Source organism: Ambystoma mexicanum, chromosome 2p (assembly GCF_040938575.1).
Source record: "Ambystoma mexicanum isolate Mex_15411 chromosome 2p, UKY_AmexF1_1, whole genome shotgun sequence".
NCBI classification, from domain to species: Eukaryota; Metazoa; Chordata; class Amphibia; order Caudata; family Ambystomatidae; genus Ambystoma; species Ambystoma mexicanum.
The window spans coordinates 613,122,452-613,146,087 of NC_090923.1; the positions used below are offsets into that span (position 1 = coordinate 613,122,452).

The 23,636-nt window shown below is 44.6% G+C and overlaps 1 long non-coding RNA gene across 1 annotated transcript in view; it reads left to right on the forward strand.

The window, feature by feature from the left end:
- Positions 1-374: 374 nt before the first annotated feature.
- LOC138566612 (uncharacterized) overlaps positions 375-23,636 on the forward strand; it is a 62,387-nt gene continuing 39,125 nt past the window's right edge. The window contains exons 1-2 of the long non-coding RNA XR_011301978.1: positions 375-2,720; positions 18,468-18,569. This is a non-coding gene — a long non-coding RNA (uncharacterized lncRNA). The remainder of the gene's footprint in view (positions 2,721-18,467; positions 18,570-23,636) is intronic.

The window sequence follows — 23,636 nt, forward strand, 5'->3', positions numbered from 1 at the left end:
ACCCCTTTCCACCATCTCCACGTAAACACCCAATGGACCTCAATTTGAAACTTTATCGTCGACTTTTGCCTGCTTGCTGTCCACCACATTCTGCGAAGTGACCCTGTTCTTGGTAACCAGATTATTCGACTCTCAAACAATGTTTTCACAATCACCTTCTGTAACCAGGCCACAAGTCGATATCTTTTACGTCACCACCAAGAGAAAATGAGGTTTGCATAACAGAGCGCTTTACAGAGGTATACAACATTTCAGAAGCATAACGTAGCGCTTTTCAGAGGTCACAGCTGAACAGATATACTGTGGGGGGTTACAGAGGGGAAAAGAGGAGGGGTTCAGCTGTACCGGGTAGGGGGGAAGAGGTGCGGGCTGTGTCTAGCTAGTCAGGTGTTGCGAGGGGCAACAGGATAGCCTAGTTGTTGAGGAGGGGAGACTCCTTGCAGAGGTGGACCTTGAGATATTTTCAGAATTGTAGAAGCGTGGCAGCAAGTCTGATGCTGACGGGGAGGAGGTTCCATAGTTTTGGGGTGGATGCAGAGAAAGCTTGTTTTCTGGTCCTTTCCTTTTTGCAGCAGGGGATTTCAAGTCTGCACATGTCCTTCTTTCTAGTGATGTGCTTTCCACCAGAGATGGTCAGTTTCTCTGAAAGGTCGCTGGGTGATTTGAGGGTGACAGCCTTATAAATAATCCAGCAAGGCTAGAAGGTGAGTCGTACGTGCAGTGGGAGCCAGTGAAGGTCGTTGAGGGATGGGGTGATGTGGTCATATCTGCATAGACCCTTGATGAGGGGTGCAGCCGAGTGTAGGACACTTTTCAGGAGCACATGAAAGGATGACGGGAGGCCTTCGAGGAGTGCATTGCCCCATCTAGGTGGGAAAGGACCAGTGCTTGAACGGTGCATCTAAAGCTATATGGAGGGAGAGCTTGACTTTCAGCAGGAGGGAGAGCTGATACCAAGCTGTCTGAGTTTTCTTAGCTATAGAGAGGTGATTGTTGATGTGGATCCCGATAGACCGCGGGAGGTGAACTTGGGTGTGAAGCCCTCAGGGTTCATGGTTGATAGGAAGGTCTATATGTCAGGGTGTTTGGTGTTGTTGGTGAGGAATAGGAATTCGGTCTTGGAGGGGTTGAGCTCAAGTGTGCAATGCTCAGCCACAACTGGATATGCGAGAGGCATATGGAAGTCCTTGATGGAGTCAATCTTGAGGTATAGCTGTGTGTCATTGTCATATTGGTGGATGTTGTTGGTGGCTAGGAGGGATCCCAGTGGCTCCATGTATAGATTCAAAATCACTGGGGAGAGCATGGAACCCTGTGGGACTCCACAAGTGACAGGTAGCATTGGCAGTTTAGAGGAGCACATCTGAACAAACTGCTATTGGTTAGCAAGGTAGGACTTGAAACAGCATAGGACAAGGTTTTTGATCCACATGCACCGATGTACTGTACCCATAAGCACCTGGTGGTCGACTGTCTCGAAAGCAGCTAAGAGGCTGAGTAGAACCAGGAGGCAGGGATGACTATCGTCAAGGATGTTTGAGGGCATCGTCGACCACCTGTATGGTTGCTGTCTCTGTGCTGCATCTGGGTCTGAACACTGATTGGTAGATTTGGAGGATACTGTTGGTGTTGATGTGTTGCTGCAGTTGTGCAGCTACCGCTTGCTCGATGATCTTGCCTACGAAGGGAAGATGGGTGATGGGGAATAGTTACCCAGGTTGTCGGGATCCAGAGTGAGTTTCTTTAATCAATGTGATTCTTAGATGTGCCATCCCATTTATTAACGTTTACATGCTTTACAGGCATAAGCATTGAGGCATTCAAACACTAGGCACAATACACAAAAAGCTGCAAGTTTCTCCAGCTGGACGATGTTACACGTGCTCACCTCAGGGTATAGACATTGCCATGGATCCTCAGTCTTGCTGATTTGGACTTTGCTAGCTACAGCAGCACTCTAAAAGGTGCACTGTGCATTATCCTGCATCCAACCCATTCTCTAGGAATTTCTGAACTGTAATTTCAATCCATACAGGAAATCTTCAAGGCTTTCTGTGGGATCAGTATTCTGATTCCCCTCGGAGAGGCTTGGCCCCTTTGACTGCTCAAAAGCCGGTGCAGCCTGTTTGGGATCCAGGGTAATAATGCTTTTCAAGACAGGAGCCACTAGTCATTGCCGCTATGTGTCCATGGCTACATAGTGGAGATCCATAAAGATTCACCACACAAGTTGTCCCATGTGCAGGAAGTCATGATTCACCTGGATTCCGGTGCCTGACAGTACACCATGCAGTGAATCTGGAGAATCCACTTGGTTATAACCTGGCTGCAAAGACAGTTGTGGTCAGGCATTTCCTGCCAGATTCTCTGGCCTCATTAGAATTCAGGCTCTATTGGTTACAGCCGCTGCCTGGCACTCTTGCCTGCATGTAGGTTAGAATTATCTTTATTTAATACCATCACAATATTTTCCAAGTGAATGAAAGGCACGTACACATTACTTTTCAATGTCATCTTATTGGTCTTTGTGATATAAAGGACCTTTAAAACATTTTTATGTATTTATTGTTTGCTTGTTAGGCGCGTATACAGTAAGTAAGATACTGTTTCAATTGCCCACAGGTGAAGGGAAGGGAACAAGGGAATGAAATACATTACAATCACAACATCTAATAAGAATGGAGGAGAGGAAGGAGGCAAGGACTAACCTACTATGCCTTGTGAGTATTCAGAGCATGCAAGTGCAGCAAGGAAGAGCGCAGAAGGTGTAAGTGCTGAGGAGTCCAGGCTCATGGTTGGGCCACAGATGAAGTGCTTGGGTTCTTTACAATATCGATTTTTTTATGCTGATGCACACATTATTTAGAGATGTGCAAAGCAACTTAGTTTTCTTCCTATCTCTTCTCTAAAATATTGGAAAAAATGTAGAAATGTTCGATAACAGCAAAACAAAAGAGGTGATGGCTAAAAGGTTTAGAATTAATCTTAACCTCTGGCATTGCTCTGATCAACCCTCCAGACCATTGTTCTTCACCTGCCAAGCCATTACAAAAGGGCAAAGACCACATGCAAATCAGGCTTGGTCCCTCCCCAAATAGGGCAGTCTGGCCGGAACTGCCTGGTCACATCCCTGGGGTTGCAACGTCCCACCGAGCATGACCAATTAGGAAAGAGAGAGACAAACCCCAAGAATGAAACTTACTGCACCCCGTCATGATACCCGCCTCCTCCATTCATTCTTTGTTCCCACCAGTTGCCTTTCACACTATGTTGCTCCTCAGCCTGACACGTTACCATTTCTGGTACATCCTGTTCTGACAACCTCCCTGGGACCCAATGCCCTCCAAAATAAACTGTGGGAGGTCCACCGTTGTGCTCTGCTGCTGGACAATAATTTGTACTCATTATTGTATTCTTTTCAGCCAATTTCCCCTGGTGGCTGTCTGGGAACTGATCCCACCCCTCACTGTGGAGCTTCATAAACTGATGTGTGTGTTCCCTTCCCAGTGCACCAGCATCTGTGACTGGGCCTTCATTCCTGCAAAATTAAGCCAGAAACATCTCATCTTCTTCCTTGCACATTTCTGAGTGCTCGGCCTGAAAATGACGGGACAAAATCCCAATCAAATTATCTCTGCTAACCCTCATAATAGCTCCATATTTAAGGCTTAAATCTACTAAAAGGGGCAAAGCTCTTATCCATAATAACTGATATCTCGGCAGTCATATTGCTTAATATTGCATTGCCACGTGTACTCACTATGCTAGTTACATACATATCAACATCAAACAAATGCTGCTATGTTTTGCCCTGTGCCACCTCTCAGCTCTCAATCTGAAGCTCCCTAACATATGGTCGAAGCCTCTAACATATGACCACACTATTTCTGCTGAAACCAACCTTGGCATTAGCTCTGCCACTCCTGCCATGACACCTAACCATTGGTTCATGACTTGGGGCTGATGTCCTGCTAAGGGGCTTTTCTCAGATGTTACCTGTGCTCTCGTTTTGGGTGATGCAGCTGAACCTGGACGCTCCCCCTTTTGATACTTCAGTAACAAATAACTCCTCCCCTTTTCCCCCTTCTTCACCCATACCTGCTAAACTCCCTTCAAGCTGTTGCCCTCTTCTTCATACTCCTCTGGTGTGTAGTCGATGAAAAGACAATTTACCCCAACACAATACACCCACTGTATTTCTTAATTATCGGGATCTGCCGGGTCCGAGAATTACATCTCTGGAAGGTCATTTATCCTTGCAACCCCTGTTATTATCCTTTTATTCCGACCCTCCTGACACCTTCCTTAACCACCCTATTTCCCAGATCCTTCACTTCCAGCAAATACATTCATCCACCCTCTCTGCTGAAACCCCTCCTCACTATATTCCCCCATTTCCCCTTTCTCCATGCACAACAACCCAATGCTGCTCGGGTATAACCATGAGTGATGACCACCCCTATGAGGACCAGGACCAACATCTCCAGGATCTGAGCAAACCACATGGGTAGCCATGAAAAAATTGTGTCATACCAGTCTTCTTTGATGACCCTGCTAGTTTTTTTTTTCACCAGCGTATGTAGCTTGTGCAGAGCATTTATAGCGGTTGTTAAACAACCATTCTGTCACCATTATTGGGGATTATGGTACAACACCTTGCGCATACTTTGTGCAAGCCCCTCCTTCCATGGCAGTTAACAGGTCCAGGACATGCCTGTTCGGCAGGGCCATGAACCCTTTCTGTTGCATTAGTGAACTGCAGTAGCTCCCACTGGGTTTTTTGGAGCCATTTTGCATTTACAGCAGCCTGAACACCTGGTGCTAAAATGTAGGCAAAGAAGGTAGCAGTGCAAGAAAATAAGTGGAATTCCCTCTGTATTTCCTTCAACAGATCTGGTGATGCCTGAGAGATGTAATTACTCCCCATGCGCCTCCTTTTTTAGCCCATATTGCTGGCCCCCTTCTTCTGTCCACCATGGTAGCATCAGTGGTATTAGAATGCAAAGTGTAGTTGACAAAATCCTTAGAATGAGAGATTTTGTTCTTAAACCTTGAAGCAGTGGTATTAAAAAGTAAAGTGTCATCAACATGATGCCTAGAATGCGAGAGTTCATTCTTAAACCTCAATACATTATTCCTGGTGTTCGAAAGTTCATCTGCAACCCTTTTGGGCCGCAAGTGTTCGGTACCCGACAGCTCGGCAAAAGAATGTTCATTAAGTGACACTCTGGCAACATAGTTGACATGAAAGGGGGCAATGGACCTCATTATGAGGGCCCCAGTCTGGTTAAAATGCATGAAAAATTGCCAGTTATACCGGCAGGGGCATTTTCTCCAGACTGGGGAAACCAGAGTTTGCCGGTGGGGGCTCTGATCTACCGGCAGGCCGGACCTGCCGGTAGATCAGGCCCCTAGCAGCAAAGAAATGCCAGAATCACCTGCACCAGTACCTCCGGTAATTCTGCATTCCCATCCCATGGAGTCCTATTGGACTCCATGGAATGGGAACTTACTGACATCTCCACTGCCCGTAACATCCTGGTAATAACTTGATATGAGGCAGTCGAGACGGTAGGGGCAGTTTCCTGGTATCCAGCTGGAATTACCATTATGAGCCCCAATGTCTGAATGGGGCACTACGAGTGCTGGGGTATGCAATGAATGAGGAAACACGAGCCAGCCCAACATGGTGGCACCTGTAAATAGGCGCTGGGGCCATAGGTCCAGTTGATGTCAATGATTGTGGAGGTCCTGCTCTGATGTTCTGGCGCAATCTGCATTATTCCCCACTGGAACCATGCCCTGTGATCTGAAACATAAAGACGGTCATGTGAGTTTTTCTATTGATACTGGTGTTTTGTTGTCAATGATCCAAGTAAGGACATGTGCATTTCCCTCCCATTTCTTCAAACAAGATATGTTAATGGTGACTGCCACTTCATGTCCAAAACACCGCCAAACCCTGTGCCCTGCAACTCATATAGCCCTCCTCCCACTTATCTCTGTAGACAACCGCCACCTCCCCATGCATTTGTGGCCTTATCCTACACCAGGGTATCGTGCGTCCTTCCCTGCGCAGACACATCCGCGTGTTGTGCCTCATAAATGTGAAACCCCTTCTCTCAAACCCTCCTTATTATAATTCAGCACTATGTAACTAATGTCAGGACTCTCTGCCATTTCTTCTATCTTTATGTAGTTGTCATCATACACTACCTTCCTCTTTTCCACCACGGTACAGTTATTGTTCGTCCCTGGAAAATACCTGTAACCTCACACAAGGCCATGTGGACTAGGCATTGTGCCTTGTGTGATTGCACTGTTCTTGGAAAAAATATTCTGGGTGTTCACGTCACATGAGGAATAAGGGAGCACACATACCATGTTCCATTTACTATCTCTCTTTCCAATGCAGTCAGGTGATTGTACCCCGTATTAGCATACGTGAGGGGAGACTGCGCCCCCCATCCAGAAACAATGCAGAAGGTGAAATCTCTCTCTTTGCCATTGTGACATGAAGAATAGTGGCTGATGGTCCATCTGATTCCTCCCCCTACTATACACAAACTCCCCATGCCCAATAAGGAAAAGGAAAAGAAGCAAAGGAAAAGTGAGAAGAACAAAATAACATAGTTCATAGGTCAACACTTTCCACCCCCGTGATGCTGCACAATGAGGAACAAAATTAAAAACTCAAACAACAGGCACTCCCCTTTTGTCGATCCCACATCTTCTGCCGCAGGAGGGGTTCTACTTTTGTAGTTGCACACATTTGTTAGATGGACCCGTTGATGGCATCCGTCAACCTTCACGGCCATCGGGGTGCAATAGGTGATGACGTGGTGCTCCACTAACCAGGGCACACTCCACCTCTTACTAGTACAGTTCTGGATAAGGATTCTTTCCCTCGGGAGCAGTTGCAGCTGTGTCGGAAAGTCTTTTCCTTCTTGCTCTGATGATTCCCCTAAGAATGTCAGTACTGGCAGGTGTCGTCGAGGCCCAATCTGCAATGAGATACATCTGAGAGATCTTGTAAGCTCTCTATGGTAACCCCGAAATTCCTCCCCCGGGGTATCCACTGTGCAATGAGCATCAGAAGCAGTGGCATGCAGTGTTAGCATCTGCCTGCCGGTCACAATCTCATGAGGTGTGAGATGTTGGTCGGACCCAGGCTGATTGCGCAATGTGTAAAGTTCAGGAGGCAGGCAGTAGAGCCAGCTCTTGCAAAGTTTATCACATAACTTTGCAAAACACTCCTTAAGCAGGCTGTTGAGATGTTACACAAAGCTGTTAGCTTGGGGTTGTAAATGGAGCAAAGCATGTCCTTAATGCCCAACAGTAATATTAGTTCCTTAAACAATTCATTCAAGCAGTGCGGACCATTGTCGGATCATAGGACCTCACACACTCCCCATCGTGCACACAACAAAGTTAGCAGCCGATTTGGCATCCGGGTGGACACATGAACCTTCAACAAGCCAACGCAAGAATGGTTACACCAAACCTTTTACATAGTGATAGATTGTGCATTGATATGCAAGTGGCGGAAGGGCCCCAAGGGGAGGGCCAAGGCAACTTTGATTGTCTCTAGGGTGTGTCCCGCTGTAAACCTTTGACATGTCATACAATTTGTCACAAATTTAGCCACATACTTATGCAGATTGGGGCCGCACCACTCGGCCTGCAGGTCTGAGGCAATGTTTTCCTTGATGTGTGCACTGGATGGTGCAACTATTCCAGTGCTACTCAAACCAATTACAATGGCATCGTAGCTGTTATATTCTGATGCCATACCACATAAGAAGGTGACAATGTGCACCCCCCTTTTCCCACAAATCGTGCTCCTCCTGGGGAGCACCAGCCTGTAGCTCAATTATCAGTGCTACTGACAAGGCATTATAATGGTCAGGCAGCTGCACCTGCTGTTGGGACACATTTGAAAATTTGGGATATGCCGCCTGTTTGGCTGCGGTGTCTGTGGCATCATTACTATGAGTCTTGATAACAGGTGGGTGTGTTGCACCGGAAAGCCATCACTCTTCCTGAAGCCCCTCCTCTTCCACCTTGACCAACCCAAGCGCACAGTGGATGTTACTTATGCCGAATCTGAGTAGGCAGTGCCACAATATCCCTGGACCATTTCTACAGCTAATATCAAATCGATTAAATCTGCTGCCTGAGCTGAATAATGTTCACACAGTCTTACTTGCCAGATCACTTCAAAGTACTCTCCCTCCAGGTGGACCACTGATGCCCCTGTGCCTACATCCTGAATTCTGATCAATTGTAGAGGACCCATCAATGAAATACATTTCTCTCTCCTTTAGTGCATCCTCTTTCACTTTGAATAAGTCCTCCAACCCTTCCTAGTAAATTGCCAATCATGGACATCATCCCCGTCCTGCACTGGCTGAGCAATGAATCTAGCTGAAATTAATAACCAGACAGAGCACAATCTTGATTACTGAATTGAACAGTACAACCTCTTACTCAGACACATATTGGGTGGTAAGGGTACTGTTTGACCTTTCTTAAATAGCAAACACTGCGTGTTCCACATAGAGCATTACTGAGCAGCCCATCATAATGGTGTAACATTTCTGAATTGCGAAGGATGTTGCTATGAGAGTTTGCTCGCATGGGAAGTGGCCCCACATCACTGTGTCTAAAATGCCACTGTAATAAGCCACAGGCTTATGTCCTTGTGACATTGTCTGCATGAGGACAGCTGTCACCACCTCCCCATTGCAATGGGAGAAGAGAAAAAATGGTTTGTTATAATCTGGAGTTGCCAGCAGTGGTGCTTTAGTAAGTGCATCTTTCAATTCTGTGAAGCACTCTAACATGCCAGCTGTCCAAATAATGGGGCCCTGTGTCTTCTGCGCTGCCTTCAGTGCCTGTAGAGGTTGCTTAGTATAACTACAGATGTCAAAGATCCATGCTCAGCAATAATTGCACAATCCCAAAAACTGTTGCATCTCCTTTACTGTGTTCGGCTGCGGTGCAGTCTTCAATGCTGTGATCCTTTCAGGTGTTAATCTCCTCCCTTGTGAGGATATCATCTGCCCCAAATACACAACCTGTGTCTGACAATAGTGTAACTTCTCTCTGTCCACCTTGTACCTCTTGTGTGCTAATAACGCCAAGAGCATCATTGAGTCCTCCCTGCACTGTTCTTCCCTGCTGCTGCACACTAAGAGATCATCCACGTATTGTATCACCATGCTCTCTGTCTGTAGGATACCCAAGTCTGCCTGAAATACCCTATTAAATATGCTCAGGGACTCGCAATATCCCTGTGGAAGTCGTGTGTGCTGGAATCGATGACCGCAGTAAGTGAACACAATGAGATACGGGATTATGGGTGTAATAGATTCAAAAAGAATGCATTCTTAAGGTTAATCACTGTTATGTATGTTGCCACCAAGGGAATGTTACACAAAATGGTGTCCGGGTTGGGGACTACTGGAAACTATGCATCTATGATATTATTTAGTAGGCAGAGATCCTGTACCACCCTCTAAGACACCCTCTTTGCCTTTTTCACTTGGTACACAGTCGTGCTGCACAGGAAGTCTGAGCGCTGTATTATGCCCTGCTGACATAAAGCTACAATGGTGTCATATAGCCCGCCATCCGCCTCACTGGACAGGGGTTACTTTTTTACCTGTGGAAGTACTGTTCCTTGTTTCAATTTTATCTGTGCTGCCCCTATTCCTTTAAGTGACCTACATCGTGTGTCCCACTAGTCCAAATTTCCACTGGGAACTTCTGTATGTTCTCCTGCAAGTAAGACAGCATTTCCTTTGTCAGTAGTACAATCTGGGGGAACCACCCTATGCTGTACAAGCAAGCGACATGTAAGGCTTATCTGAAACACAATTTACCCTATCTCCTCTTCATCATCAATAAGTTGCTCATCCATCAGATCAGTCAAACGTTGGGTGGAGTTAATGCACATGACAGTGCACCATTTAACACCCCCTGCATGATCACTGTGTCCCTTTGTGTTATCACCACATCTAGCTATATCGTGATGACAGTGCCGGGTGCCACTTCCTTGTGTGCAACTGGTCTAAACATAAATTCAGTGGGTAATCAATATGTCTTTTGTTTGATCCTGGACGCCCATCCTAACAACAACTACACCCCAGAGGGGAATAGCTATGGGTATATTGGCACCCCTCTCAGAGCACTGTTAGCACAGAGTACCTGAAGCACTGCACATGATCGAGCTTGGTACACCACAGGAGTGGTCACACAATGCCTTTGATGTGAAGGAGATGGTCATGTTCAATTTGCATAGTATGTCCCTCCCCAATATGTTAATGGATGTATCTGTGGAGTACAGTAGGTGCCAAACTACTTCTTGCTGCCAATCATAGACGGCAAGTGTTCAGTGAAAGGAACCATTACCATGGCCCCAGAAAACACTTTTGGGTCCATTATTTTGCCCAACAAAGAGAATCTTCCCTCTATAATGCAAGATTTGGTAGCCCCTGTGTTCACCAAAAATGAGAATGTCTTGCCATCTATGCTCACTGTCACCTGTGATCCTCTTCACGCCTGCAGTTACTGATAGGACTGGGCACGCCAGAGCCCTCTTTGGGCTGTCCATTTGGGTATTAATATCTGTACTCAGTGGCAGGAAAGGGTTGCCCCCAACACTGCTGCTCCCATGTAGTGTGGTACCATGCCCTGAGGTAACAAGTTTCTGGCCAATGGTTGGTTGGCGGTGTGTGCCTGTGTCTAAACTTGTATTTGTGCTTGTGCCTTAAGAGAATGGTATTGTTGCAGTGTACAGCTGAGTGGGGAGTTGGCTTCTGGCTGTGTGACTGCCTGTGCTGCTGGAACTGGCTGGGGCTGTGGTGTGGGCATCATGTGAGTGGTCTGGACACTCAGGATAAACAGGGGCTGCTGTGGCACATTCAGAATGTTGTGAGGAAACATGTACTGCAGGTGCGGTGCTTGCTGCTGGTTCTGTGGTTAATAAGGCATGGTGTGGTATTTCAGTGTGCCATCTGGGCTGTACTGCACCTGGTTCCAACTCCTACATTCCCTTGCAAAGTGACCTGCTCGCCCGTATCCGACATTATCCGCCATATTGTGCTCCATAACCAAACTCTGCCCCACTCCCTCTTTAAAATCCCCCTTGTGGTCTGGTGAATTACCCCCTTGTGGCACAAAACCTTGAGGTGGAAATACTTGTGGGGTGAAAGCTTCTTGTAGGACAAACACTCCCTGTGATGCAAATCCTCCTTGTGGTGCAAACCCCCCTTGCTGAATGATGCCCCCCTGTGGTGTCATAACCCTGTGGGAAACCTTGAGGTACAAACCCTCCATGCAGGACAGCAATTATTTCTGCCCCCTCTAAACTAATTTTAGAAACATTCTTTTGCAGCAATTTTTCTTCTACCTTATGGCTGTCCTGAACCTTTCTCCTCTACTTATCTTGTTTTGCCTTGCAACGATGTACTACGTTTGCCTGTATCTCAGACCACCCCTAATTCTCTATCCCCACCACTTTCCCTAATTCTGCCTGCACCTCTGCTCGGAGACCTCTCACTAAAATGTGGTATGATAAAGATATGTTAGCATACCATGGCTGGCACATCTCTAAGCGCCACTTCTCCTTCATCTGCTGAATGTAGTGTATAAACTGCATTTTAGTTGCATAAGGACATAATTCTCACAGTGCCTTCCACACATTCGTCCTGCAGTTATTGAAGGGCGTGCCATTGTGAGCATCTGCTTTCTGTATCACACCCTCATACCCTGCCTTCCTCAATATGTCATCTGTCTGTTCCGCTAGTAGGGTGGCAAACTAACTCTTCATGTCACCCACAGCTAAAGCCAACCCTGCCGTCTTCTTTTCTAGAGCACACTTCCACTTCCCCTGCGATAAGGGATGGCAAGCTATTCATTACATTCTTCGTGTCCATGTTCGGCCAAGGCACGTACTGAGGACTGGCTGACCTTTCTGTAACAAGGGAAGTTGTGTCCCTCTTGTTTTGCTCTCCCCTTTGCCCCCGTCCTCTGTACCTGTCACTACAGCTATGCGGGTGGGCCTACTCCTGAGTCTCTCTGTCTACGGTCTGTCTGCGCATGGCAACCTGTTCCTCTCCTCCCCCTCGTCCTGGTACCACAAGACCCCATTTCTTTCTCCTCCCTGGCCCCACAAACTAAATCTATATCACATGGACTGCGTGATAGGACATTCTTATCGGCAGCTGGTTCGCTATCTAGATTGAACATTGTTTGCCCTGATCTCTACTGTTCAGGGGACGTGGACCCACTGCACCTTCTCCTCTGCTTCCTTCAGCACCTCCTCTATCTGCCTCTGTGCTCTCTTCCCTATCTCTGCAAAGTACCACTCGCAGTATCTTTTGATGTACTTCTGCTGAAGGTAGTGGACCCTCTTACTGCTTCCCTTTCCTTATCTGGGACATATCAGGGATTGGTGTAACCTGCTGTGGACTTTAGAGGAAAGTACCCATCCAGGGGCAGTGTCAAAGCTACTACTGTATCCGCTGCTCGTTTTGTGGGGGTGCATCGCTGACATTCCCCCTTTTCTTCCCTCCTTCATCCTCGGGGACCCATTCCTCCTCTTTAGATGCCTTCCACAGCTCCAATATACCTTGTCTGTTCTTCAATGTCTGCCCCTTATATTTCGATATGACACATTTTCTTTTGTTACTTCAATTTGTACAATACAAGTTGCCAACTAGTTTTACTCTGCTGTTTGTCCCCCTTCCCCATACTCCTTCAACACAAACCACACCTATCACTCCACACCCATATAATTTCCACACCTCACCAATCACAAGCCTTTCCAACTCATACCACATACTCACCTGACGAAAACAAATACCTCATTCAATATTCTTTACAACACACCAAAAATAAACACCCTACAATGCACCGCATTTTCACTATGCCCCAAATACACAATATACCTTTAAACACTGCTCCAACAACCTATATTACTGCTGTCCTTCTGCCAATTAAAAGAAAACCCAAAGGTACCTGTCCTGCGCAGCATGGTAACTTTTTTATCACACCACACAATACTTCATCTCAGTATGTCACTGCTAAACTACATATGACCTCATCCTTCCTCCCACCGAGATCCCCTTCAATAATCTGCATGCACTAACACACCATGCATGAAGTCATCTTTTCTCCCTACGGAGAAGATCCCTTCACCAAATACTTATCCATTTCTGTGCCGTGTCATCTTTCTCACCTATTAGGGAGATCCCCTTTCCCAATTCTGCATGCACTACTTACTACATGATGCAGCCTTTCCCCTTCTAACAGGGAGGTCCCTGGACTAATTGCATTACTCAATAATAAGAAAACAATCCAAAGAAAAATCAAACACCACACTAAGCTTTGCACTTTTATGCAAGAGTCCACTCATGTTATTGTTGGTCCTCCAACTCCCATGACACTGGATCTCTCCCAACTGCCTGCACAACCTGGGGCAGGTGGCAATGCCTAAGGGATAATCAGAACTTTGGGAACTCAGTGTCTGCTAGACGTCCTCATTTGTGTGCACTGATACTGATCTCTATAGGTTGCTCCTCTTCCCTCCATCATGCAGCAGAGTGCCCACAGCCGCATTGGCTTTGGGATCTCGCAGGGGTCTCCAAATGTACAGGTGTGGACACTCTCAAAGTAAGCAGAAAAGAAATGGAAAAAGTAATCCACAGAACTCAAGAAAAAGGAGTGCACCACTTGCATAAAAAAGAACAATTTATTTGAAACATCACATCCGGGAGAATGAACTGAACAAAGCCATCTCAAATCCACCCTCAGCAAGCTGAAGAGTGCATACCAACACATTACATGTAACAAAAATGATTCTCCTAACGGTGTGATTGGCTAACATCTAAACCATCCTATTCATTGGTCAAACTTAGTTGGCAGTCACATTTTCATCACAAAATAAAACACCACCCATTCAACATTATCTCAACCCCTTGGTCAGCACAACAAAAATAAAAACACCAATCCCATAACAAGAACATCATTTCATAGAGGGTGTAATTCTGATTGGGCCATGATTACTTGGGCAACTAGGATTGCAACATTCCCCCCGAGCCTGACCAATTAGGAGAGAGAGACAAATCCCAAGATTGAAACTTAGTGCACCCCGTCATGATACCCACCTCCTACACTCATTCCTTGTTACCACTGGTTCCCCAGCTCACTATGTTGCTCCTCAGCTCAACACGTGTTACCATTTCTAATACATGTTCTTCTGTCAACCTCCCTGGGACCGAGGGCCCTTTAGAAAACACTGTGACAGGTTCACCATTGTGCTCTGCTTCTGGACGATAAATTCTGCTAATTTCTGTATTTTACCCAGATATTTTCCCTTGGTGGCTGCATGGGTACTGATGCCACCCCTTACTGTGGCCTTCACAACATGATGTATTTGTTCCCAATCTAGTGCACCACCATCTCATCTCCTTCCTTGCACATTTCTGGGTGCTCGGCCTGCAAAAGGGGGAGAACAAAATCCCCATCCAATTCCCTCTGCTAACACAAATAACCGCTCTACATTTAAGACTAAAATCTACTAAAAGGGGCAGAACTCTTATCCGTAATAACTAATATCTAGGAAGTCATAGTGCATATCATTGCATGGCTATGTGCTAAAAGAAAAGGGGAAACCCCAAAAACAAAGGTTCCAGCACATATCATGAGAAACAATATATCACGATGGACTGCGGGTGGGATTTCCCAGACACATATATCCATAAATCTGTCGTGCAGTGTGCTGCATATGTATGTGTGTGTCCTGCGAGACAGAAAATGGGATGTGCAATGTCCTTTCTGAGAGGTGTGATGCATGCAAAGAAAATGAAATGCTATGCACTGCTGTAACAAAACACACTATGCTAGTAATAAAAAAATAAAGAAAACACTATGCTAGTTACATATATAACAAAACCAACCAAATACTGCTATGTTTTGCCCTTTGCCACCTCTCAGCTATTAATCCTATGCTCTCTAATATATGGTTCAAGTCTCTAACATATGCATATCACCACACTATTTCTGCTGAAACAAACCTTGCCATTAGCTCTGCGACTGCCACCATGACACGTTACAATTGCATCACAACCTGGGGTCTGATGCCCTGCTAAGGGGTTTTTCTCTGACGGTACATGCACTCTTATTTTGGGTGATGCACCTGCATCTGAACACTGTGATGCACTGGTGGCACACTGCATAGTGCCCTCAGCATTGCCTTCAAAGATGTCAAATATGGTGCTGAACAGAGTGTCCTGCTTCCCATCTTGCATCAAGCACCAGACACCTATGAACACTTCATTGACCAGACAGAGGCAATAGAAATCAGAGGCCTGGGAAGATTTTCATCATGGTCTTTTATTGCTGGAATAACAGGACACACTCACAGACATTTTTCCCTAACCTGCGGAATAGTCTTTTAAGATTATGCAAAACTTGTATGCAAAGGACCATCTTGTACAGGGTGTGCTTTTGATAGGTCACTTTAGTCAGAGAAAAACACATTCCTTCAGTATCATTGGATAGCTTATCTTATGTGTACAACAAGATCACATTAGCATAGCTGCCATCCAAAATGTTCTCTAATGCACAAAACTGATAAGCTTATTCTAGACTTGGCTGACTACATGTATGACAGTGCTCAATTCCTGCCAAGAACTTCTTCCATGCATCAATGTCTAATCCTTATCTGATTGCTGAGGTCCAGCCAAGTCAGTTATGTGTTTAATTCCCTTATAGCAGATATATGCTCTATCTTATGGCTGCCAAAATAACACAGATGGTCTCTCAGAATGATTTGCATACCACATGTTGTGCCCTTTTCCATAAGAACATAGAAACATTTATCTAAACTTCCATTACTTGCCTGGCCTTATCACAATCTTGCCTACCATTTCTGTCCATTTCCATTTTTAACCTAACAAACCTAATTAGTTCACTGTGAGATGCTGCCAAAGACTGTCTCAAAATGCATCAGCCTCTGTTGCTTGTTTGAAATCTCTTGCTATGGTTCATAGTCCTCCACACCTGGCTTAGTACTGTAAACCATTTTGCACTTGAGTATCCATTTTGAAATGTGTTTTTGTCTGACACTGTATTTTTCTTATGGGAGCTATTCTTTATTGAATTAAGTATCTCTCACTTTGTATCCTTTATTCATAATATATGCTTATACACTTATGGTATGTGTGTGATACTTTAAAGCACCCTTCATTTCCGGGGCCATCCCAACCCAAATATGTGCAGTGCCATGAGCTGCCTATCATGTTATCTATATTCAGTTTAGGGGAGAGGGGTTGGCACACCCTATACAATTGCATTAGTTATGCTATTTCTGATGGCATTTGTGTTGCCATATGTCAGAGAAGTCATAGTGTAATCAGTAACTTATCTGAAGGGAATAAAGATAGGTCAGCATTATTGGTCATCTTTTCAAATGTGTGTGAATTTATTTTTGATCTTTTTTAATTTAAGTACTTTTTTCTCAAAAGGTCGTATTTCCTTAAAACTTGTTTGCCAGGGCTGATTTGCCAACTTTGTATTTTAGTGTGCACATATGCTTTTTTTCTTGAAAAGTGTCCACCCTTTCCAGGTGTTGAATCTTCACTATAGAGGAAGTGTGGTCAAAGGTAGGGTCAGCTACAAGAAGAGCAAAAGTTGATAGATGGGCATGTTTGAGCCAGTGCTATTTTTCCATTGCCTATTCCTCTCAGTAGTATTCCATGCCATCATTTTGTAGCTTGCCTCACAAAAGGGGAGGACCATTTTGAACATCACCTTGACTTGGACCCAAAGAAAGCATACCATTCTGAACTCCTGCCCACAGCCCAACAAGCGAACCCAAACATGGCTTAACTTTTTTTACTCTCATCAACGGTGACATGTGACTTTATTCTCTTTTTTTACAGCAAGCAAGGGTGCCATGTCTGGGTGTAATCGTCCCATGTGTGGTCACTCACTATGAAAAGCGGTAGATAGACATGCCTTTGCAAACTCTTCCTAACCACTGGCATCATGTGCAGGGCTAAGGGTGGTAAAAGGGATTTGACCTAATATTTAACACAGGGCTGTACGTTGTAGGTGGTACCAAGACTGATTTGTGTGTTTGTTTTTTCTTCAGCTGTTTAGGCAATGACATACTAAAAAAAATGATGCTATGATGAACAGTTCAGTGAAATCCACAGTGTTTATGCTTGAGTCATTACTTTCTGTTAATCTCTTTTTGGTTGTTCCAGCTGAAAATGTATCTGTTGTATGAAAGAAGATCCCATAATTAATCATACTAGAATGTTTCCCCTGCCAAGAGAGTATAATCCGATAATTTCCTCCCAATGGAAGTTTGCTATTATTATTATTATAATTGTTGTTTTATGTTGCATTTAATTCTGATGAGGTTTCTAAGAGTGGAGCAAGGATTCAAACTTGTATTTGCTCTGCGTACTCTTGCTTCCAAGACGAGCGTGTGGCCACTGACCTATACTACCCGTGCTATATTTCCTTTCATTGTATCAAAAGCTTTCTTGTAAGAGCCCAGCACATCATTATCTTTTAAAGGAATTCAGGTTATGTTGATATACCTTTGATGAGAAGTTCCCTTTTGCTCCTGCCCCTATTATTACTCATTCTTTACTTATTTATTTAGGTGTATAGATTTCCTTCACAGTAACACACGACACTAAGGCCCTTATTCATAGAGCGTTTTCCAATGGGGTTTTGCCATTATGAAACGCTTCTGTGAATTACGCCCTAAGAGGCTGCAAGCTCATAAATGCACCTTATTGCAATGATTATTTGAATACGTCATCATTGACTGATATGCCATATCTGCGAGCAGTTTGGAAATTCCTAACAAAGGCAATTCATACCCCTCGACCTCCTCCATAGGAGAGTAGACAATAAAAATTGAGAGTTCCCTGTGAAAAACATTGGTACAAATTCGCTAAAAATCCATATCTATCAAACATATATGAGCTATTGCATAAGCTCAATACATCACCTTAAGTTTTATGTGATGCCAGCTCAAAACATTAAATGCAGTAAGAATGCTATCTATGTATTTATATATCACTATTTCAAACGAGTGATTTAACAACTTGAGGTGATATAAACACAACAAATAAACACTTTAAAAGTTGCTGCGATTGTTTCGAAGGGCAGCCTTTTGGTTGTGTTCTGTTACTGAGTGGCAGGTACGGCTGGACAGTGTACACTCCGATGGAGTGGCATGTACACCTTGCCAGTTGAGTGTCAGGTGCACTTCGATGTAAACCATGATGTTTCTGAGATACTGGCACGCATACAGTGCTTGTCATCGACATTTGTAATATCTGCTAACCCACGGTGCGCCCTTTTCCCCTGATACTCACTCTTTGACTTGTTGAGTGGCAGCTGTTTGATTTATTCACTTTTTCCCGTTGCCATAGGTCTAAAGAGCAACTACGGAAACTCTCCATCCTTTCTAAAGTGTGGCGCTATATGGAGACAGCACCGATCATACTCAAGATTTTTTCCAAGCCGACCGCAAGGTGATATATGATCCTTTTTTAAAGCTCATTTTTCTTGTTTATTGTGACAGCGTTGGTAGCATATGGTAGTGAAGTGATTCGAACGTTTACATTATTTTTGTTTCCAGTTTTTCTTTATAAATGGATCAAAACATACATAATGTTGTGTATGATTTGACACAAATCTGCGGGTGCCCGCGGCTGGTTGCCAATGGCATGCTGTACTCTTGAGATCTACTACACTTATTTCGCTCTTCACAAACAGTGAACTTCTTTTTTAATTGCTACAGAATAAAAATACAATGCTGCTTTATATTTTAATTTTACTGTTTTAGGCTGCCTGTAGCCTACTTGCCAGAAACATCAACCTAATATGTGCAATGATTCTCCACAAGTTACCCAAGTCATGCTGGTGTTTCAGAGGCTCATCTGGCATGTGACTGGCTCTTCCTCACTACATTACACTTAAGGCTTGGTATTTAAATTTGACCGAAGGTGGGACAATCCAGGACCATCAACAGTATACAGTAGCTTCAGTCTGAGTTTCAGTTGGGTTGCTTTAGGGTTCCAGCAACTCTCTTACACATTTCTAAATACATTAAAATGATATTGGCTCACTTTGCAAGGCAAGACTCGTTTGTGTGAACAGTTTTGCCTGTTCTCTTCATTTGAGTTGTGGATGGGTTGGATTGTTGTGGGTTTAGGGTGATCAACTGATATCCAGATGTTAACCTTCAACAAGGCTACACAAGACTGGCACTGGCCTCTTACAAGGTGTCCACACCTGTTCACATAGGTTAGTTCTGTATATCCTGAACGCAAGATGCCAATAGTCCTTGTTTGATATGATATGATATGATATGATAGTTTATTTATATAGTGCCTATACACGATGTGTTTCAAAGCATGTCATGGCAAGGGAGGGAACAAGGGAAAACAAAATGACCTTCTTAGAGGACATGAACAACAGGAATGTTAAATTTACTATCGTACCTGGCCTGGCGACATTTCAGATAGTGCAAGAGCTAAAACACAGATAGGAAGGAAACGGGAAACAGACAGGAGACTACCATACTAGGCCTGATGACATTTCTGGCATGACATTTCTGGTAGAGCCGGAGATTAACAAAAGGTGAGGGAGGGGGGAGGAGGAAGGAGGGAAAGGAACAAAACAAGCGACTATCTTACTAGGCCTGACAACATTTGAGATCAATGACATTTGTGATGTCATCTATGATGTCCTGGGTGTTAGTCTTAGCAGTGTACGGTGGTGGCGCGAGTTATGGCTGCTTAGCTTCCCATAACTGGCGAAGTTCAGGGGTTTTTCGGTTTTACTTGGAACCATAACGTCCGTTTAACAAAGTGTTTTCTTTGAATTTCATAGGTTTTTATTAGTCCAACTTAACCATAAGTTTGTTCAGTATATATATATATCTATATATATAGATATATATATATTATATATATTACATGGCCACGGTATAGTTATGGTTAAGTTGGTGTTTCCATAGGAAGAGCACTTTTTGGGTGGCTTATAACTTCGCTCCCCCTGCCGAATCCTCACCAAACTTTGCAAAAAAAGTATATGGCCCACTCTGAATTTTTTTGCAAAGTTTGGTGAGGATTCGTCCAGGGGGGGGGCAAAGTTACAGGGGGGGTCCCAAAACTTTTTTTTTTCCCATAAACTGAATGGGAACAAATTTTTGCTCGCGCCTAGAGCCCAAACTGCTGGATGGATTTTCACCAAGTTTGGACCAGGAGCAGCGGCTTGGTCCCGAAAGCGTGCTTTTGCAAATTTGGTGAAAATCCGTCCAGTAGTTTTTTTTAAATTACCAAAAAGTAGGTAAAAAAAATTAGTGATATCTGTGTTTGGTCCGCGGACACACTTCCCTGTTTGCTCCACATATGGCGTGTTCGCTGATTGGACAGTATTAAGCATGAAGCGCGTCAGATTTTCGGTAGCCACCATCTTGGATTCGTGGACGTCCGCGGACAGAGCAGTGAAAGCTTGTTAGAAATCTGTATTTAGTAGAGTGTGTTGTTGTTTGGGAGTGTTTGGGGGGGATGGGAGGGTTAGAGATAGGTTAAATGTTGTGCTTTTTTATGTGGTGGATGTTCTTTTTGTGTTCGATTTGTCTTCGGACATCGCAGGTGTTCTGAAATGTTCTAAATAAACTGAATGGGTGGTGTTCTGAGGACTCAAAATGTGTCCGTTTTGTTCACAAGTAAGCTGAAACTGGGGGTGTTCTGAGGACACTGTCCGTATTGTTCGTTGTCACGTTGAAAGTGTTCTAAGAACTCTCGCGGTGTCCTGAAATTTTCATAGGGGGGTGTCCTGAAGACGCTGTCCGTATTGTTCTCTGGCAAGTTGAAAGTGTTCTAAGAACTCTCGCGATGTCCTGAAATGTTCGGAAATAAACAAAATGGGAGTGTTCTGAGGACGCTGTCCGTATTGTTCGTTGTCAAGTTGAAAGTGTTCTAAGAACTCTCGCGGTGTCCTGAAATGTTCGTAGGGGGTGTCCTGAAGACGCTGTCCGCATTGTTCTCTGGCAAGTTGAAAGTGTTCTAAGAACTCTCGCGTTGTCCTGGAATGTTCACAAATAAACAAATTGGGGGTGTGTTCTAAGAACTCTCGTGGTGTCCTAAAATGTTCGCAAATAAACAAAATGGGGGTGTTCTGAGGACGCTGACGGTATTGTTCGTTGTAAAGTTGAAAGTGTTCTAAGAACTCTCGCTGTGTCCTGAAATGTTCGTAGGGGGTGTCCTGAAGACGCTGTCCATATCGTTCTGTGGCAAGCTGAATGTGTTCTAAGAACTCTCGCGGTGTCCTGAAATGTTTGCAGATAAACAAAATGGGGGTATGTTCTAAGAACTCACGCGGTGTCCTCAAATGTTCGTAGGGGGTGTCCTGAAGACGCTGTCCGTATTGTTCTGTGGCAAGCTGGATGTTTTCTAAGAACTCTCGCGGTGTCCTGAAATGTTTGCAGATAAACAAAATGGGGGTATGTTCTAAGAACTCACGCGGTGTCCTCAAATGTTCGTAGGGGGTGTCCTGAAGACGCTGTCCGTATTGTTCTGTGGCAAGCTGGATGTTTTCTAAGAACTCACGGGGTGTCCTGAAATGTTCATAGGGGGTGTCCTGAAGACGCTGTACGAAAAGTTCTGTGGCAAGCTGAATGTGTTCTAAGAACTCTCGTGGTGTCCTGAAATGTTCGCAAAATATACAAAATGGGGGTGTTCTGAGGACGCTGTCCATATTGTTCGTTGTCAAGTTGAAAGTGTTCTAAGAACTCTGGCGGTGTCCTGAAATGTTCGTAGGGGGTGTCCTGAAGACAATGTCCGTATTGTTCTCTGGCAAGTTGAAAGTGTTCTAAGAACTCTTGCGGTGTCCTGAAATGTTTGCAAATAAACAAAATGGGGGTGTTCTGAGGACGCTGTCGGTATTGTTCATTGTCAAGTTGAAAGTGTTCTAAGAACTCTTGCGGTGTCCTGAAATGTTCGTAGGGGGTGTCCCGAAGACGCTGTCCGTATTGTTCTGTGCAAGCTGAATGTGTTCTAAGATCTCTCGCGGTGTCCTGAAATGTTCGCAAATGAACAAAATGGGGGTGTGTTCTAAGAACTCACGTGGGGTCATCAAATGTTCATAGGGGGTGTCCTGAATACGCTGTCCGTATTGTTCTGTGGCAAGCTGAATGTGTTCTAAGCACTCTCGCGGTGTCCTGAAATGTTCGCAAATGAAGAAAATGTGGGTGTGTTCTAAGAACTCTCGTGATGTCCTGAAATATTCGCAAATAAACAAAATGGGGGTGTTCTGAGGACGTTGTCTGTATTGTTCGTTGTCAAGTTGAAAGTGTTCTAAGAACTCTTGCAGTGTCCTGAAATGTTTGTAGGGGGTGTCCTATAGACGCTGTCCATATTGTTCTGTGGCAAGCTGAATGTCTTGTAAGAACTCTCGCGGTGTCCTGAAATGTTCGCAAACGAAGAAAATGGGGGTGTGTTCTAAGAACGCTCGTGGTGTCCTGAAATGTTTGCAAATAAACAAAATGGGGGTGTTCTGAAGGCGCTGTCCGTATCGTTGTCAAGTTGAAAGTGTTCTAAGAACTCTCATGGTGTCCTGAAATGTTCGTAGGGGGTTTTCTGAAGATGCTGTCCGTATTGTTCTGTGGCAAGCTGAATATGTTCTAAGAACTCTTGCAGTGTCCTGAAATGTTCGCAGATAAACAAAATGGGGGTGTGTTCTAAGAACTCAAGCGGTATCCTCAAATGTTCGTAGGGGGTGTCCTGAAGACGCTGTCCGTATTGTTCTGTGGCAAGCTGAATGTGTTCTAAGAACTCTCCCGGTGTCCTGAAATGTTCGCAAATAAACAAAATGGGGGTGTTCTGAGGACGCTGTCCGTATTGTTCGTTGTCAAGTTGAAAGTGTTCTAAGAACTCTCGTGGTGTCCTGAAATGTTCGTAGGGGGTGTCCTGAAGACGCTGTCCGTATTGTTCTGTGGCAAGCTGAATGTGTTCTAAGAACTCTCGCGGTGTCCTGAAATGTTTGCAGGTAAACACAATGGGAGTGTGTTCTAAGAACTCAAGCAGTGTCCTCAAATGTTCGTAGGGGGTGTCCTGAAGACGCTGTCTGTATTGTTCTGTGGCAAGCTGAATGTTTTCTAAGAACTCTCACGGTGTCCTGAAATGTTCGCAAATAAACAAAATGAGGGTGTTCTTAGGACGCTGTCCGTATTGTTCGATGTCAAGTTGAAATTGTTCTAAGAACTCTCGCGGTGTCGTGAAATGTTCGTAGGGGGTGTCCTGAAGATGCTGTCCATATTGTTCTGTGGCAAGCTGAATGTGTTCTAAGAACTCTCGCGGTGTCCTCAAATGTTCGTAGGGGTGTCCTGAAGAAGCTGTCCGTATTGTTCTGTAGCAAGCTGAATGTATTCTAAGAACTCTCGCGGTGTCCTGAAATGTTCGCAAATAAACAAAATGGGGGTGGTCTGAGGACGCTGTCCGTATTGTTCGTTGTCAAGTTGAAAGTGTTCTAAGAACTCTCGCGGTGTCCTGAAATGTTCGTAGGGGGTGTCCTGAAGACGCTGTCCATAT